The following is an 18,576-nucleotide window of genomic DNA, read 5'->3' on the forward strand; positions in this document are numbered from 1 at the left end:
TTGTACTTAAGTCTGCATTGTGCCTTTTGTATTCAATTCCGATGCAATTTCTGTGTTTCATCGTCAATACGAAGGTCAGGGGGATACAGTAAACCTGAAATGAAGCATCGGAATCTATAACTAGTGTCACAGGAGTGGTTCAAAACATAGACAGTAAGAAGAGACAATTTTCTTGTACTTAAGTGGCATTGTGCCTTTTCTATTGAATTCCGATGCAATTTCTGTGTTTCGGCGTCAATAAGAAGGTCCAAGGAATACAGCAAACCAGAAGTGAAGCATCGGAATCTAAAACCGGTCTCAGAGGAAAGGTTCAAAACATAGACAGTAAGAAGAGCCAGTCTTCTTGTACATGGGTCGGCATTGTTCCTTTTGTATTTAATTCCGATGCAATTTCTGTGTTTCATCGTCAATAAGAACGTCAGCTGGATACAGTAAACCTGAAGCGAATCATCGGAATCTATAACTAGTGTCACAGGAATTGTTCAAAGGATAGACAGGAAGTATAGCCAGTCTTCTTGTACCTGAGTCGGCATTGTGCCTTTTGTATTTAATTCCGTAGCAATTTCTGTGTTTCATCGTGAATACGACGGTGAGAGGGATACAGTAAACCTGAAGTGAAGCATTGGAATCTATAACTAGTGTCACAGGAATGGTTCAAAACATAGACAGTAAGAAGAGTCAGTTTTCCTGTACTTAAGTCGGCATTGTGCCTTTTGTATGTACTTCCGATGCAATTTCTGTGTTTCATCGTCAATTAGAAGGTCAGAGGGATACAGTAAACCAGAAGTGAAGCGTCGGAATCTTCAACTAGTGTCACAGGAATGGTTCAAAACATGGACAGTAAGAATAGTCAATTTTCTTGTACTTAAGTCGGCATTGTGCCTTTTCTATTAAATTCCGATGCAATTTCTGTGTTTTGGCGTCAATAAGAAGGTAAAAGTTATACAGTAAACCTGAAGTGAAGCATCGGAATCTAAAACCGGTCTCAGACGAAAGTTCAAAACATAGACAGTAAGAAGAGCCAGTCTTCTCGTACATGAGTCGGCATTGTTCCTTTTGTATTTAATTCCGATGCAATATCTGTGTTTCATCGTCAATAAGAAGGTCAGCTGGATACAGTAAACCTGAAGTGAATCGTCCGAATCTATAACTAGTGTCACAGGAATGGTTCAAAACATAGACAGGAAGTATAGCCAGTCTTCTTGTACTTGAGTCGGCATTGTGCCTTTTGTATTTAATTCCGAAGCAATTTCTGTGTTTCATCGTCAATAAGAATGTCAGAGGGATACAGTAAACCTGAAGTGAAGCATCGGAATCTATAACTAGTGTCACAGGAATAATTTGAAACATAGACAGTAAGAAGAGTCAGTCTTCTTTTACTTAAGTCGGCATTGTGCCTTTTGTATATATTTCCGATGCAATTTCTGTGTTTCATCGGCAATAAGAAGGTCAGAGGGATACAGTAAACCTGAAGTGAAGCAACGGAATCTATAACTAGTGTCACAGGAGTGGTTCAAAACGTAGACAGTACGAAGAGTCAGTCTTCTTGTTCTGAAGTCGGCATTGTGCCTTTTGTATTTAATTAAGATGCAATTTCTGTGTTTCATCGTCAATAATAAGGTCAGAGGGATACAGTATACCTGAAGTGAAGCATCGGAATCTATAACTAGTGTCACAGGAATGGTTTAAAACGTAGACAGTAAGAAGAGTCAGTCTTCTTGTACTTAAGTCGGCATTGTGCCTTTTGTATTTAATTATGATGCAATTTCTGTACTTCATCGTCAATAAGAAGGTCAAAGGGATACAGTGAACGTGAAGTGAAGAAATGGAGTCTATAACTAGTGTCACAGGAATGGTTCAAAACGTAGACAGTACGAAGAGTCAGTCTTCTTGTTCTGAAGTCGGCATTGTGCCTTTTGTATTTAATTAAGATGCAATTTCTGTGTTTCATCGTCAATAATAAGGTCAGAGGGATACAGTATACCTGAAGTGAAGCATCGGAATCTATAACTAGTGTCACAGGAATGGTTTAAAACGTAGACAGTAAGAAGAGTCAGTTTTCGTGTACTTAAGTCGGCATTGTGCCTTTTGTATTTAATTCCGATGTAATTTCTGTGTTTCATCGTCAATAAGAAGGTCAGAGGGATACAGTAAACCTGAAGTGAAGCATCGGAATCTTTAACTAGTGTCACAGGAATGGATCAAATCATAGACAGCAAGAAGAGTCAATTTTCTTGTACTTAAGTCGGCATTGTGCCTTCTCTATTAAATTCCGATGCAATTTCTGTGTTTCGGCGTCGATAAGAAGGTCCAAGGGATACAGTAAACCTGAAGTGAAGCATCGGTATCTAAAACCGGTCTCAGAGGAAAGGTTCAAAGCATAGACAGTAAGAAGAGCCAGTCTTCTTGTACATGAGTCGGCATTGTTCCTTTTGTATATAATTCCGATGCAATTTCTGTGTTTCATCGTCAATAGGAAGCTCAGAGGGATACAGTAAACCTGAAGTGAAGCATCGGAATCTATAACTAGTGTCACAGGAATGGTTCAAACATAGACAGTAAGAAGAGTCAGTTTTCTTGTACTTAAGTCGGCATTGTGCCTTTTGTATTTTATTACGATGCAATTTCTGTGTTTCATCGTCAATAAGAAGGTCAGAGGGATACAGTAAACCTGAAGTGAAGCATCGTAATCTATAACTAGTGTCACAGGAATGGTTCAAAACATAGACATTAAGACGAGTTAGTCTTTTTGTACTTAAGTCTCCTTTGTGCATTTTGTATTTAATTCCGATGCAATTTCTGTGTTTCATCGTCAATACGAATGTCAGAGGGATACAGTAAACCTGAAATGAAAAAACTGAATCTATAACTAGTGTCACAGGAATGGTTCAAAACATACACAGTAAGAGGAGTCAGTCTTCTTGCACTTAAGTTGGCATTGTGCCTTTTGTATTTAATTCCGATGCTATTTACGTGTTTCATCGTCAATAAGAAGGTCAGAGGGATACAGTAAACCGAAGTGAAGCGTCGGAATCTATAACTAGTGTCACAGGAGTGGTTCAAATCATAGACAGCAAGATGAGTCACTTTTCTTGTACTTAAGTCGGCATTGTGCCTTTTGTATTTAATTCCGGTGCAATTTCTGTGTATCATCGTCAATAAGAAGGTCAGAGGGATACAGTAAACCTGAAGTGAAGAAACGGAATCTATAACTAGTGTCACAGGAATGGTTCAAAACATAGACAGTAAGAAGACTCAGTTTTCCTGTACTTAAGTCGGCATTGTGCTTTTTGTATGTAATCCCGATGCAATTTCTGTGTTTCATCGTCAATTAGAAGGTCAGATGGATACAGTAAACCTGAAGTGAAGCATCGGAATCTTTAACTAGTGTCACAGGAATGGTTCAAATCATAGACAGTTAGAAGAGTCAGTTTTCCTGCATTTAAGTCGGCATCGTGCCTTTTGTATGTAATTCCGGTGCAATTTCTGTGTTTCATTGTCAATAAGAAGGTCAGAGGGATACAGTAAACCTGAAGCGAATCATCGGAATCTATAACTAGTGTCACAGGAATGGTTCAAAGCATAGACAGGAAGTATAGCCAGTCTTCTTGTACATGAGTCGGCATTGTGCCTTTTGTATATATTTCCGATGCAATTTCTGTGTTTCATCGTCAATTAGAAGGTCAGAGGGATACAGTAAACCTGAAGTGAAGCATCGGAATCTTTAACTAGTGTCACAGGAATGGATCAAATCATAGACAGCAAGAAGAGTCAATTTTCTTGTACTTAAGTCGGCATTGTGCCTTCTCTATTAAATTCCGATGCAATTTCTGTGTTTCGGCGTCGATAAGAAGGTCCAAGGGATACAGTAAACCTGAAGTGAAGCATCGGTATCTAAAACCGGTCTCAGAGGAAAGGTTCAAAACATAGACAGTAAGAAGAGCCAGTCTTCTTGTACATGAGTCGGCATTGTCCCTTTTGTATATAATTCCGATGCAATTTCTGTGTTTCATCGTCAATAGGAAGCTCAGAGGGATACAGTAAACCTGAAGTGAAGCATCGGAATCTATAACTAGTGTCACAGGAATGGTTCAAACATAGACAGTAAGAAGAGTCAGTTTTCTTGTACTTAAGTCGGCATTGTACCTTTTGTATTTTATTACGATGCAATTTCTGTGTTTCATCGTCAATAAGAAGGTCAGAGGGATACAGTATACCTGAAGTGAAGCATCGTAATCTATAACTAGTGTCACAGGAATGGTTCAAAACATAGACATTAAGAAGAGTCAGTCTTTTTGTACTTAAGTCTCCTTTGTGCATTTTGTATTTAATTCCGATGCAATTTCTGTGTTTCATCGTCAATACGAATGTCAGAGGGATACAGTAAACCTGAAATGAAACAACTGAATCTATAACTAGTGTCACAGGAATGGTTCAAAACATACACAGTAAGAGGAGTCAGTCTTCTTGCACTTAAGTCGGCATTGTGCCTTTTGTATTTAATTCCGATGCTGTTAACGTGTTTCATCGTCAATAAGAAGGTCAGAGGGATACAGTAAACCGAAGTGAAGCGTCGGAATCTATAACTAGTGTCACAGGAGTGGTTCAAATCATAGACAGCAAGATGAGTCACTTTTCTTTTACTTAAGTCGGCATTGTGCCTTTTGTATTTAATTCCGGTGCAATTTCTGTGTTTCATCGTCAATAAGAAGGTCAGAGGGATACAGTAAACCTGAAGTGAAGAAACGGAATCTATAACTAGTGTCACAGGAATGGTTCAAAACATAGACAGTAAGAAGACTCAGTTTTCCTGTACTTAAGTCGGCATTGTGCCTTTTGTATGTAATTCCGATGCAATTTCTGTGTTTCATCGTCAATTAGAAGGTCAGATGGATACAGTAAACCTGAAGTGAAGCATCGGAATCTTTAACTAGTGTCACAGGAATGGTTCAAATCATAGACAGTTAGGAGAGTCAGTTTTCCTGCATTTAAGTCGGGATTGTGCCTTTTGTATGTAATTCCGGTGCAATTTCTGTGTTTCATTGTCAATAAGAAGGTCAGAGGGATACAGTAAACCTGAAGCGAATCATCGGAATCTATAACTAGTGTCACAGGAATGGTTCAAAGCATAGACAGGAAGTATAGCCAGTCTTCTTGTACTTGAGTCGGCATTGTGCCTTTTGTATATATTTCCGATGCAATTTCTGTGTTTCATTGTTAATAAGAAGGTCAGAGGGATACAGTAAACCTGAAGTGAAGCATCGGAATCTAAAACCGGTCTCAGAGGAAAGTTCAAAACATAGACAGTAAGAAGACCCAGTCTTCTTGAACATGAGTCGGCATTGTTCCTTTTGTATTTAATTCCGATGCAATTTCTGTGTTTCATCGTCAATAAGAAGGTCAGCTGGATACAGTAAACCTGAAGTGAATCGTCCGAATCTATAACTAGTGTCACAGGAATGGTTCAAAACTTGTACTTGAGTCGGCATTGTGCCTTTTGTATTTAATTCCGAAGCAATTTCTGTGTTTCATCGTGAATACGACGGTGAGAGGGATACAGTAAACCTGAAGTGAAGCATCGGAATCTATAACTAGTGTCACAGGAATAATTCGAAACATAGACAGTAAGAAGAGTCAGTCTTCTTTTACTTAAGTCGGCATTGTGCCTTTTGTATATATTTCCGATGCAATTTCTGTGTTTCATCGGCAATAAGAAGGTCAGAGGGATACAGTAAACCTGAAGTGAAGAAACGGAATCTATAACTAGTGTCACAGGAGTGGTTCAAAACGTAGACAGTACGAAGAGTCAGTCTTCTTGTTCTGAAGTCGGCATTGTGCCTTTTGTATTTAATTAAGATGCAATTTCTGTGTTTCATCGTCAATAATAAGGTCAGAGGGATACAGTATACCTGAAGTGAAGCATCGGAATCTATAACTAGTGTCACAGGAATGGTTTAAAACGTAGACAGTAAGAAGAGTCAGTCTTCTTGTACTTAAGTCGGCATTGTGCCTTTTGTATTTAATTATGATGCAATTTCTATACTTCATCGTCAATAAGAAGGTCAAAGGGATACAGTGAACGTGAAGTGAAGAAATGGAGTCTATAACTAGTGTCACAGGGATGGTTCAAAACATAGACAGTAAGAAGAGTCAGTTTTCGTGTACTTAAGTCGGCATTGTGCCTTTTGTATTTAATTCCGATGTAATTTCTGTGTTTCATCGTCAATAAGAAGGTCAGAGGGATACAGTAAACCAGAAGTGAAGCATCGGAATCTAAAACCGGTCTCAGAGGAAAGGTTCAAAACATTGACAGTAAGAAGAGCCAGTCTTCTTGTACATGGGTCGGCATTGTTCCTTTTGTATTTAATTCCGATGCAATTTCTGTGTTTCATCGTCAATAAGAACGTCAGCTGGATACAGTAAACCTGAAGCGAATCATCGGAATCTATAACTAGTGTCACAGGAATTGTTCAAAGGATAGACAGGAAGTATAGCCAGTCTTCTTGTACCTGAGTCGGCATTGTGCCTTTTGTATTTAATTCCGTAGCAATTTCTGTGTTTCATCGTGAATACGACGGTGAGAGGGATACAGTAAACCTGAAGTGAAGCATCGGAATCTATAACTAGTGTCACAGGAATAATTCAAAACATAGACAGTAAGAAGAGTCAGTCTTCTTTTACTTAAGTCGGCATTGTGCCTTTTGTATATATTTCCGATGCAATTTCTGTGTTTCATCGTCAATAAGGAGGTCAGAGGGATACAGTATACCTGAAGTGAAGCATCGGAATCTATAACTAGTGTCACAGGAATGGTTCAAAACCTAGACAGTAAGAAGAGTCAGTCTTCTTGTACTTAAGTCAGCATTGTGCTTTTTGTATTTAATTAAGATGCAATTTCTGTACTTCATCGTCAATAAGAAGGTCAAAGGGATACAGTGAACGTAAAGTGAAGCAATGGAGTCTATAACTAGTGTCACAGGGATGGTTCAAAACATAGACAGTAAGAAGAATCAGCCATCTTGTACTTAAGTCGGCATTGTGCCTTTTATATATAAATCCGATGCAATTTATGTGTTTCATCGTCTATAAGAAGCTCAGAGGGATACAGTAAACCTGAAGTGAAGCATCGGAATCAATAACTAGTGTCACAGGAATTGTTCAAAACATAAACAGTAAAAAGAGTCAGTTTTCTTGTCCTTAAGTCGGCATTGTGCCTTTTGTATTTACTTCCGATGCAATTTCTGTGTTTCATCGTCAATAAGAATGTCAGAGGGATACAGTAAACCTGAAGTGAAGCATCGGAATCTATAACTAGGGTCACAGGAATGGTTCAAAACATAGACAGTAAGAAGAGTCAGTTTTCCTGTACTTAAGTCGGCATTGTGCCTTTTGTATGTACTTCCGATGCAATTTCTGTGTTTCATCGTCAATTAGAAGGTCAGAGGGATACAGTAAACCAGAAGTGAAGCGTCGGAATCTTCAACTAGTGTCACAGGAATGGTTCAAAACATGGACAGTAAGAATAGTCAATTTTCTTGTACTTAAGTCGGCATTGTGCCTTTTCTATTAAATTCCGATGCAATTTCTGTGTTTTGGCGTCAATAAGAAGGTAAAAGTTATACAGTAAACCTGAAGTGAAGCATCGGAATCTAAAACCGGTCTCAGACGAAAGTTCAAAACATAGACAGTAAGAAGAGCCAGTCTTCTCGTACATGAGTCGGCATTGTTCCTTTTGTATTTAATTCCGATGCAATATCTGTGTTTCATCGTCAATAAGAAGGTCAGCTGGATACAGTAAACCTGAAGTGAATCGTCCGAATCTATAACTAGTGTCACAGGAATGGTTCAAAACATAGACAGGAAGTATAGCCAGTCTTCTTGTACTTGAGTCGGCATTGTGCCTTTTGTATTTAATTCCGAAGCAATTTCTGTGTTTCATCGTGAATACGACGGTGAGAGGGATACAGTAAACCGGAAGTGAAGCATCGGAATCTATAACTAGTGTCACAGGAATAATTTGAAACATAGACAGTAAGAAGAGTCAGTCTACTTTTACTTAAGTCGGCATTGTGCCTTTTGTATATATTTCCGATGCAATTTCTGTGTTTCATCGGCAATAAGAAGGTCAGAGGGATACAGTAAACCTGAAGTGAAGCAACGGAATCTATAACTAGTGTCACAGGAGTGGTTCAAAACGTAGACAGTACGAAGAGTCAGTCTTCTTGTTCTGAAGTCGGCATTGTGCCTTTTGTATTTAATTAAGATGCAATTTCTGTGTTTCATCGTCAATAATAAGGTCAGAGGGATACAGTATACCTGAAGTGAAGCATCGGAATCTATAACTAGTGTCACAGGAATGGTTTAAAACGTAGACAGTAAGAAGAGTCAGTCTTCTTGTACTTAAGTCGGCATTGTGCCTTTTGTATTTAATTATGATGCAATTTCTGTACTTCATCGTCAATAAGAAGGTCAAAGGGATACAGTGAACGTGAAGTGAAGAAATGGAGTCTATAACTAGTGTCACAGGGATGGTTCAAAACATAGACAGTAAGAAGAGTCAGTTTTCGTGTACTTAAGTCGGCATTGTGCCTTTTGTATTTAATTCCGATGTAATTTCTGTGTTTCATCGTCAATAAGAAGGTCAGAGGGATACAGTAAACCTGAAGTGAAGCATCGGAATCTTTAACTAGTGTCACAGGAATGGATCAAATCATAGACAGCAAGCAGAGTCAATTTTCTTGTACTTAAGTCGGCATTGTGCCTTCTCTATTAAATTCCGATGCAATTTCTGTGTTTCGGCGTCGATAAGAAGGTCCAAGTGATACAGTAAACCTAAAGTGAAGCATCGGTATCTAAAACCGGTCTCAGAGGAAAGGTTCAAAGCATAGACAGTAAGAAGAGCCAGTCTTCTTGTACATGAGTCGGCATTGTTCCTTTTGTATATAATTCCGATGCAATTTCTGTGTTTCATCGTCAATAGGAAGCTCAGAGGGATACAGTAAACCTGAAGTGAAGCATCGGAATCTATAACTAGTGTCGCAGGAATGGTTCAAACATAGACAGTAAGAAGAGTCAGTTTTCTTGTACTTAAGTCGGCATTGTGCCTTTTGTATTTTATTACGATGCAATTTCTGTGTTTCATCGTCAATAAGAAGGTCAGAGGGATACAGTAAACCTGAAGTGAAGCATCGTAATCTATAACTAGTGTCACAGGAATGGTTCAAAACATAGACATTAAGAAGAGTCAGTCTTTTTGTACTTAAGTCTCCTTTGTGCATTTTGTATTTAATTCCTATGCAATTTCTGTGTTTCATCGTCAATACGAATGTCAGAGGGATACAGTAAACCTGAAATGAAAAAACTGAATCTATAACTAGTGTCACAGGAATGGTTCAAAACATACACAGTAAGAGGAGTCAGTCTTCTTGCACTTAAGTCGGCATTGTGCCTTTTGTATTTAATTCCGATGCTATTTACGTGTTTCATCGTCAATAAGAAGGTCAGAGGGATACAGTAAACCGAAGTGAAGCGTCGGAATCTATAACTAGTGTCACAGGAATGGTTCAAAGTATAGACAGGAAGTATAGCCAGTCTTCTTGTACTTGAGTCGGCATTGTGCCTTTTGTATATATTTCCGATGCAATTTCTGTGTTTCATCGTCAATTAGAAGGTCAGAGGGATACAGTAAACCTGAAGTGAAGCATCGGAATCTTTAACTAGTGTCACAGGAATGGTTCAAAACATAGACAGTAAGAAGACTCAGTTTTCCTGTACTTAAGTCGGCATTGTGCTTTTTGTATGTAATTCCGATGCAATTTCTGTGTTTCATCGTCAATTAGAAGGTCAGATGGATACAGTAAACCCGAAGTGAAGCATCGGAATCTTTAACTAGTGTCACAGGAATGGTTCAAATCATAGACAGTTAGAAGAGTCAGTATTCCTGCATTTAAGTCGGCATTGTGCCTTTTGTATGTAATTCCGGTGCAATTTCTGTGTTTCATTGTCAATAAGAAGGTCAGAGGGATACAGTAAACCTGAAGCGAATCATCGGAATCTATAACTAGTGTCACAGGAATGGTTCAAAGCATAGACAGGAAGTATAGCCAGTCTTCTTGTACTTGAGTCGGCATTGTGCCTTTTGTATATATTTCCGATGCAATTTCTGTGTTTCATCGTCAATTAGAAGGTCAGAGGGATACAGTAAACCTGAAGTGAAGCATCGGAATCTTTAACTAGTGTCACAGGAATGGATCAAATCATAGACAGCAAGAAGAGTCAATTTTCTTGTACTTAAGTCGGCATTGTGCCTTCTCTATTAAATTCCGATGCAATTTCTGTGTTTCGGCGTCGATAAGAAGGTCCAAGGGATACAGTAAACATGAAGTGAAGCATCGGTACCTAAAACCGGTCTCAGAGGAAAGGTTCAAAACATAGACAGTAAGAAGAGCCAGTCTTCTTGTACATGAGTCGGCATTGTCCCTTTTGTATATAATTCCGATGCAATTTCTGTGTTTCATCGTCAATAGGAAGCTCAGAGGGATACAGTAAACCTGAAGTGAAGCATCGGAATCTATAACTAGTGTCACAGGAATGGTTCAAACATAGACAGTAAGAAGAGTCAGTTTTCTTGTACTTAAGTCGGCATTGTACCTTTTGTATTTTATTACGATGCAATTTCTGTGTTTCATCGTCAATAAGAAGGTCAGAGGGATACAGTATACCTGAAGTGAAGCATCGTAATCTATAACTAGTGTCACAGGAATGGTTCAAAACATAGACATTAAGAAGAGTCAGTCTTTTTGTACTTAAGTCTCCTTTGTGCATTTTGTATTTAATTCCGATGCAATTTCTGTGTTTCATCGTCAATACGAATGTCAGAGGGATACAGTAAACCTGAAATGAAACAACTGAATCTATAACTAGTGTCACAGGAATGGTTCAAAACATACACAGTAAGAGGAGTCAGTCTTCTTGCACTTAAGTCGGCATTGTGCCTTTTGTATTTAATTCCGATGCTGTTTACGTGTTTCATCGTCAATAAGAAGGTCAGAGGGATACAGTAAACCGAAGTGAAGCGTCGGAATCTATAACTAGTGTCACAGGAGTGGTTCAAATCATAGACAGCAAGATGAGTCACTTTTCTTGTACTTAAGTCGGCATTGTGCCTTTTGTATTTAATTCCGGTGCAATTTCTGTGTTTCATCGTCAATAAGAAGGTCAGAGGGATACAGTAAACCTGAAGTGAAGAAACGGAATCTATAACTAGTGTCACAGGAATGGTTCAAAGCATAGACAGTAAGAAGACTCAGTTTTCCTGTACTTAAGTCGGCATTGTGCTTTTTGTATGTGATTCCGATGCAATTTCTGTGTTTCATCGTCAATTAGAAGGTCAGATGGATACAGTAAACCTGAAGTGAAGCATCGGAATCTTTAACTAGTGTCACAGGAATGGTTCAAATCATAGACAGTTAGGAGAGTCAGTTTTCCTGCATTTAAGTCGGGATTGTGCCTTTTGTATGTAATTCCGGTGCAATTTCTGTGTTTCATTGTCAATAAGAAGGTCAGAGGGATACAGTAAACCTGAAGCGAATCCTCGGAATCTATAACTAGTGTCACAGGAATGGTTCAAAGCATAGACAGGAAGTATAGCCAGTCTTCTTGTACTTGAGTCGGCATTGTGCCTTTTGTATATATTTCCGATGCAATTTCTGTGTTTCATTGTTAATAAGAAGGTCAGAAGGATACAGTAAACCTGAAGTGAAGCATCGGAATCTAAAACCGGTCTCAGAGGAAAGTTCAAAACATAGACAGTAAGAAGACCCAGTCTTCTTGAACATGAGTCGGCATTGTTCCTTTTGTATTTAATTCCGATGCAATTTCTGTGTTTCATCGTCAATAAGAAGGTCAGCTGGATACAGTAAACCTGAAGTGAATCGTCCGAATCTATAACTAGTGTCACAGGAATGGTTCAAAACATGTACTTGAGTCGGCATTGTGCCTTTTGTATTTAATTCCGAAGCAATTTCTGTGTTTCATCGTGAATACGACGGTGAGAGGGATACAGTAAACCTGAAGTGAAGCATCGGAATCTATAACTAGTGTCACAGGAATAATTCGAAACATAGACAGTAAGAAGAGTCAGTCTTCTTTTACTTAAGTCGGCATTGTGCCTTTTGTATATATTTCCGATGCAATTTCTGTGTTTCATCGGCAATAAGAAGGTCAGAGGGATACAGTAAACCTGAAGTGAAGAAACGGAATCTATAACTAGTGTCACAGGAGTGGTTCAAAACGTAGACAGTACGAAGAGTCAGTCTTCTTGTTCTGAAGTCGGCATTGTGCCTTTTGTATTTAATTAAGATGCAATTTCTGTGTTTCATCGTCAATAATAAGGTCAGAGGGATACAGTATACCTGAAGTGAAGCATCGGAATCTATAACTAGTGTCACAGGAATGGTTTAAAACGTAGACAGTAAGAAGAGTCAGTCTTCTTGTACTTAAGTCGGCATTGTGCCTTTTGTATTTAATTATTATGCAATTTCTATACTTCATCGTCAATAAGAAGGTCAAAGGGATACAGTGAACGTGAAGTGAAGAAATGGAGTCTATAACTAGTGTCACAGGGATGGTTCAAAACATAGACAGTAAGAAGAGTCAGTTTTCGTGTACTTAAGTCGGCATTGTGCCTTTTGTATTTAATTCCGATGTAATTTCTGTGTTTCATCGTCAATAAGAAGGTCAGAGGGATACAGTAAACCTGAAGTGAAGCATCGGAATCTATAACTAGTGTCACAGGAATGGTTCAAACATAGACAGTAAGAAGAGTCAGTTTTCTTGTACTTAAGTCGGCATTGTGCCTTTTGTATTTTATTACGATGCAATTTCTGTGTTTCATCGTCAATAAGAAGGTCAGAGGTATACAGAAAACCTGAAGTGAAGCATCGTAATCTATAACTAGTGTCACAGGAATGGTTCAAAACATAGACATTAAGAAGAGTCAGTCTTTTTGTACTTAAGTCTGCTTTGTGCCTATTGTATTTAATTCCGATGCAATTTCTGTGTTTCATCGTCAATACGAATGTCAGAGGGATACAGTAAACCTGAAATGAAACAACTGAATCTATAACTAGAGTCAAAGGAATGGTTCAAAACATAGACAGTAAGAGGAGTCAGTCTTCTTGTACTTAAGTCGGCATTGTGCCTTTTGTATTTAATTCCGATGCAATTTCTGTGTTTCATCGTCAATAAGAAGGTCACAGAGATACAGTAAACCTGAAGTGAAGCATCGGAATCAATAACTAGTGTCACAGGAATGGTTCAAAACATAAACAGTAAATAGAGTCAGTTTTCTTGTCCTTATGTCGGCATTGTGCCTTTTGTATTTAGTTCCGATGCAATTTCTGTGTTTCATCGTCAATAAGAAGGTCAGAGGGATACAGAAAACCTGAAGTGAAGCATCGGAATCTATAACTAGTCTCACAGGAATGGTTCAAAACATAGATAGTAAGAAGAGTCCGTTTTCCTGTACTTAAGTCGGCATTGTGCCTTTTGTATTTAATTCCGATGCAATTTCTGTGTTTCATCGTCAATTAGAACGTCAGAGGGATACAGTAAACCTGAAGTGAAGCATCGGAATCTTTAACTAGTGTCACAGGAATGGATCAAATCATAGACAGCAAGAAGAGTCAATTTTCTTGTACTTAAGTCGGCATTGTGCCTTCTCTATTAAATTCCGATGCAATTTCTGTGTTTCGGCGTCGATAAGAAGGTCCAAGGGATACAGTAAACCTGAAGTGAAGCATCGGTATCTAAAACCGGTCTGAGAGGAAAGGTTCAAAACATAGACAGTAAGAAGAGCCAGTCTTCTTGTACATGAGTCGGCATTGTGCCTTTTGTATGTAATTCCGATGCAATTTCTGTGTATCATCGTCAATAAGAAGGTCAGCTGGATACAGTAAACCTGAAGCGAAGCATCGGAATCTATAACTAGTGTCACAGGAACGGTTCAAAACTTAGACAGGTAGTATAGCCAGTCTTCTTGTACTTGAGTCGGCATTGTGCCTTTTGTATTTAATTCCGATGCAATTTCTGTGACTCATCGTCAATAAGAAGGTCCAAGGAATACAGTAAACCTGAAGTGTAGCATCGGAATCTATAATAGTGTCACAGGAATGGTTCAAAAATTAGACTGAAAGAAGAGTCAGTGTTCTTGTTCTGAAGTCGGCATTGTGCCATTTGTATTTAATTAAGATGCAATTTCTGTGTTTCATCGTCAATAATAAAGGTCAGAGGAATACAGTATACCTGAAGTGAAGCATCGGAATCTATAACTAGTGTCACAGGAATGGTTCAAAACATAACAGTAAGAAGAGTCAGTCTTCTTGTACTTAAGTCTGCATTGTGCCTTTTGTATATAATTCCGATGCAATTTCTGTGTTTCATCGTCAATAGGAAGCTCAGAGGGATACAGTAAACCTGAAGTGAAGCATCGGAATCTATTACTAGTGTCACAGGAATGGTTCAAACATAGACAGTAAGAAGAGTCAGTTTTCTTGTACTTAAGTCGGCATTGTGCCTTTTGTACTTTATTACGATGCAATTTCTGTGTTTCATCGTCAATAAGAAGGTCAGAGGGATACAGTATACCTGAAGTGAAGCATCGTAATCTATAACTAGTGTCACAGGAATGGTTCAAAACATAGACATTAAGAAGAGTCAGTCTTTTTGTACTTAAGTCTCCTTTGTGCCTTTTGTATTTAATTCCGATGCAATTTCTGTGTTTCATCGTCAATACGAACGTCAGAGGGATACAGTAAACCTGAAATGAAACAACTGAATCTATATCTAGTGTCACAGGAATGGTTCAAAACATAGACAGTAAGAGGAGTCAGTCTTCTTGCACTTAAGTCGGCATTGTGCCTTTTGTATTTAATTCCGATGCTATTTACGTGTTTCATCGTCAATAAGAAGGTCAGAGGGATACAGTAAACCGAAGTGAAGCGTCGGAATCTATAACTAGTGTCACAGGTGTGGTTCAAATCATAGACAGCAAGATGAGTCACTTTTCTTGTACTTAAGTGGGCATTGTGCCTTTTGTATTTAATTCCGGTGCAATTTCTGTGTTTCATCGTCAATAAGAAGGTCAGAGGGATACAGTAATCCTGAAGTGAAGCATCGGAATCTATAACTAGTGTCACAGGAATGGTTCAAAACATAGACAGTAAGAAGGGTCAGTGTTCTTGTACTGAAGTCGGCATTGTGCCTTTTGTATTTAATTAAGATGCAATTTCTGTGTTTCATCGTCAATAATAAAGTCAGAGGGATACAGTAAACCTGAAGTGAAGCATCGGAATCTTTAAGTAGTGTCACAGCAATGGTTCAAAACATAGACAGTAAGAAGAAGCAGTCTTCTTGTACTTAAGTCGCCATTGTGCCTTTTGTATTTAATTCCGATGCAATATCTGTGTTTCATCGTCAATACGAAGGTCAGAGGGATACAGTAAACCTGAAGTGAAGCATCGGAATCTATAACTAGTGTCACAGGAATGGTTCAAAACATAGACAATAAGAAGAGTCAGTTTTCCTGTACTTAAGTCGGCATTGTGCTTTTTGTATGTAATTCCGATGCAATTTCTGTGTTTCATCGTCAATTAGAAGGTCAGATGGATACAGTAAACCTGAAGTGAAGCATCGGAATCTTTAACTAGTCTCACAGGAATGGTTCAAATCATAGACAGTTAGAAGAGTCAGTTTTCCTGCATTTAAGTCGGCATTGTGCCTTTTGTATGTAATTCCGGTGCAATTTCTGTGTTTCATTGTCAATAAGAAGGTCAGAGGGATACAGTAAACCTGAAGCGAATCATCGGAATCTATAACTAGTGTCACAGGAATGGTTCAAAGCATAGACAGGAAGTATAGCCAGTCTTATTGTACTTCAGTCGGCATTGTGCCTTTTGTATATATTTCCGATGCAATTTCTGTGTTTCATCGTTAATAAGAAGGTCAGAGGGATACAGTAAACCTGAAGTGAAGCATCGGAATCTAAAACCGGTCTCAGAGGAAAGTTCAAAACATAGTCAGTAAGAAGAGCCATTCTTCTTGTACATGAGTCGGCATTGTTCCTTTTGTATTTAATTCCGATGCAATATCTGTGTTTCATCGTCAATAAGAAGGTCAGCTGGATACAGTAAACCTGAAGTGAATCGTCCGAATCTATAACTAGTGTCACAGGAATGTTTCAAAACATAGACAGGAATTATAGCCAGTCTTCTTGTACTTGAGTCGGCATTGTGCCTTTTGTATTTAATTCCGAAGCAATTTCTGTGTTTCATCGTGAATACGACGGTGAGAGGGATACAGTAAACCTGAAGTGAAGCATCGGAATCTATAACTAGTGTCACAGGAATGGTTCAAAGCATAGACAGGAAGTATAGCCAGTCTTATTGTACTTCAGTCGGCATTGTGCCTTTTATATATATTTCCGATGCAATTTCTGTGTTTCATCGTTAATAAGAAGGTCAGAGGGATACAGTAAACCTGAAGTGAAGCATCGGAATCTAAAACCGGTCTCAGAGGAAAGTTCAAAACATAGTCAGTAAGAAGAGCCAGTCTTCTTGTACATGAGTCGGCATTGTTCCTTTTGTATTTAATTCCGATGCAATATCTGTGTTTCATCGTCAATAAGTAAGTCAGCTGGATACAGTAAACCTGAAGTGAATCGTCCGAATCTATAACTAGTGTCACAGGAATGTTTCAAAACATAGACAGGAATTATAGCCAGTCTTCTTGTACTTGAGTCGGCATTGTGCCTTTTGTATTTAATTCCGAAGCAATTTCTGTGTTTCATCGTGAATACGACGGTGAGAGGGATACAGTAAACCTGAAGTGAAGCATCGGAATCTATAACTAGTGTCACAGGAATAATTCGAAACATAGACAGTAAGAAGAGTCAGTCTTCTTTTACTTAAGTCGGCATTGTGCCTTTTGTATATATTTCCGATGCAATTTCTGTGTTTCATCGGCAATAATAAGGTCAGAGGGATACAGTATACCTGAAGTGAAGCATCGGAATCTATAACTAGTGTCACAGGAATGGTTTAAAACGTAGACAGTAAGAAGAGTCAGTCTTCTTGTACTTAAGTCGGCATTGTGCCTTTTGTATTTAATTATGATGCAATTTCTATACTTCATCGTCAATAAGAAGGTCAAAGGGATACAGTGAACGTGAAGTGAAGAAATGGAGTCTATAACTAGTGTCACAGGGATGGTTCAAAACATAGACAGTAAGAAGAGTCAGTTTTCGTGTACTTAAGTCGGCATTGTGCCTTTTGTATTTAATTCCGATGTAATTTCTGTGTTTCATCGTCAATAAGAAGGTCAGAGGGATACAGTAAACCTGAAGTGAAGCATCGGAATCTATAACTAGTGTCACAGGAATGGTTCAAACATAGACAGTAAGAAGAGTCAGTTTTCTTGTACTTAAGTCGGCATTGTGCCTTTTGTATTTTATTACGATGCAATTTCTGTGTTTCATCGTCAATAAGAAGGTCAGAGGTATACAGAAAACCTGAAGTGAAGCATCGTAATCTATAACTAGTGTCACAGGAATGGTTCAAAACATAGACATTAAGAAGAGTCAGTCTTTTTGTACTTAAGTCTGCTTTGTGCCCATTGTATTTAATTCCGATGCAATTTCTGTGTTTCATCGTCAATACGAATGTCAGAGGGATACAGTAAACCTGAAATGAAATAACTGAATCTATAACTAGTGTCAAAGGAATGGTTCAAAACACAGACAGTAAGAGGATTCAGTCTTCTTGTACTTAAGTCGGCATTGTGCCTTTTGTATTTAATTCCGATGCAATTTCTGTGTTTCATCGTCAATAAGAAGGTCACAGAGATACAGTAAACCTGAAGTGAAGCATCGGAATCAATAACTAGTGTCACAGGAATGGTTCAAAACATAAACAGTAAATAGAGTCAGTTTTCTTGTCCTTATGTCGGCATTGTGCCTTTTGTATTTAGTTCCGATGCAATTTCTGTGTTTCATCGTCAATAAGAAGGTCAGAGGGATACAGAAAACCTGAAGTGAAGCATCGGAATCTATAACTAGTCTCACAGGAATGGTTCAAAACATAGATAGTAAGAAGAGTCCGTTTTCCTGTACTTAAGTCGGCATTGTGCCTTTTGTATTTAATTCCGATGCAATTTCTGTGTTTCATCGTCAATTAGAACGTCAGAGGGATACAGTAAACCTGAAGTGAAGCATCGGAATCTTTAACTAGTGTCACAGGAATGGATCAAATCATAGACAGCAAGAAGAGTCAATTTTCTTGTACTTAAGTCGGCATTGTGCCTTCTCTAGTAAATTCCGATGCAATTTCTGTGTTTCGGCGTCGATAAGAAGGTCCAAGGGATACAGTAAACCTGAAGTGAAGCATCGGTATCTAAAACCGGTCTCAGAGGAAAGGTTCAAAACATAGACAGTAAGAAGAGCCAGTCTTCTTGTACATGAGTCGGCATTGTGCCTTTTGTATGTAATTCCGATGCAATTTCTGAGTATCATCGTCAATAAGA

This window comes from Schistocerca piceifrons, unplaced genomic scaffold, assembly GCF_021461385.2.
Source record: "Schistocerca piceifrons isolate TAMUIC-IGC-003096 unplaced genomic scaffold, iqSchPice1.1 HiC_scaffold_2196, whole genome shotgun sequence".
Classification (NCBI taxonomy): domain Eukaryota; kingdom Metazoa; phylum Arthropoda; class Insecta; order Orthoptera; family Acrididae; genus Schistocerca; species Schistocerca piceifrons.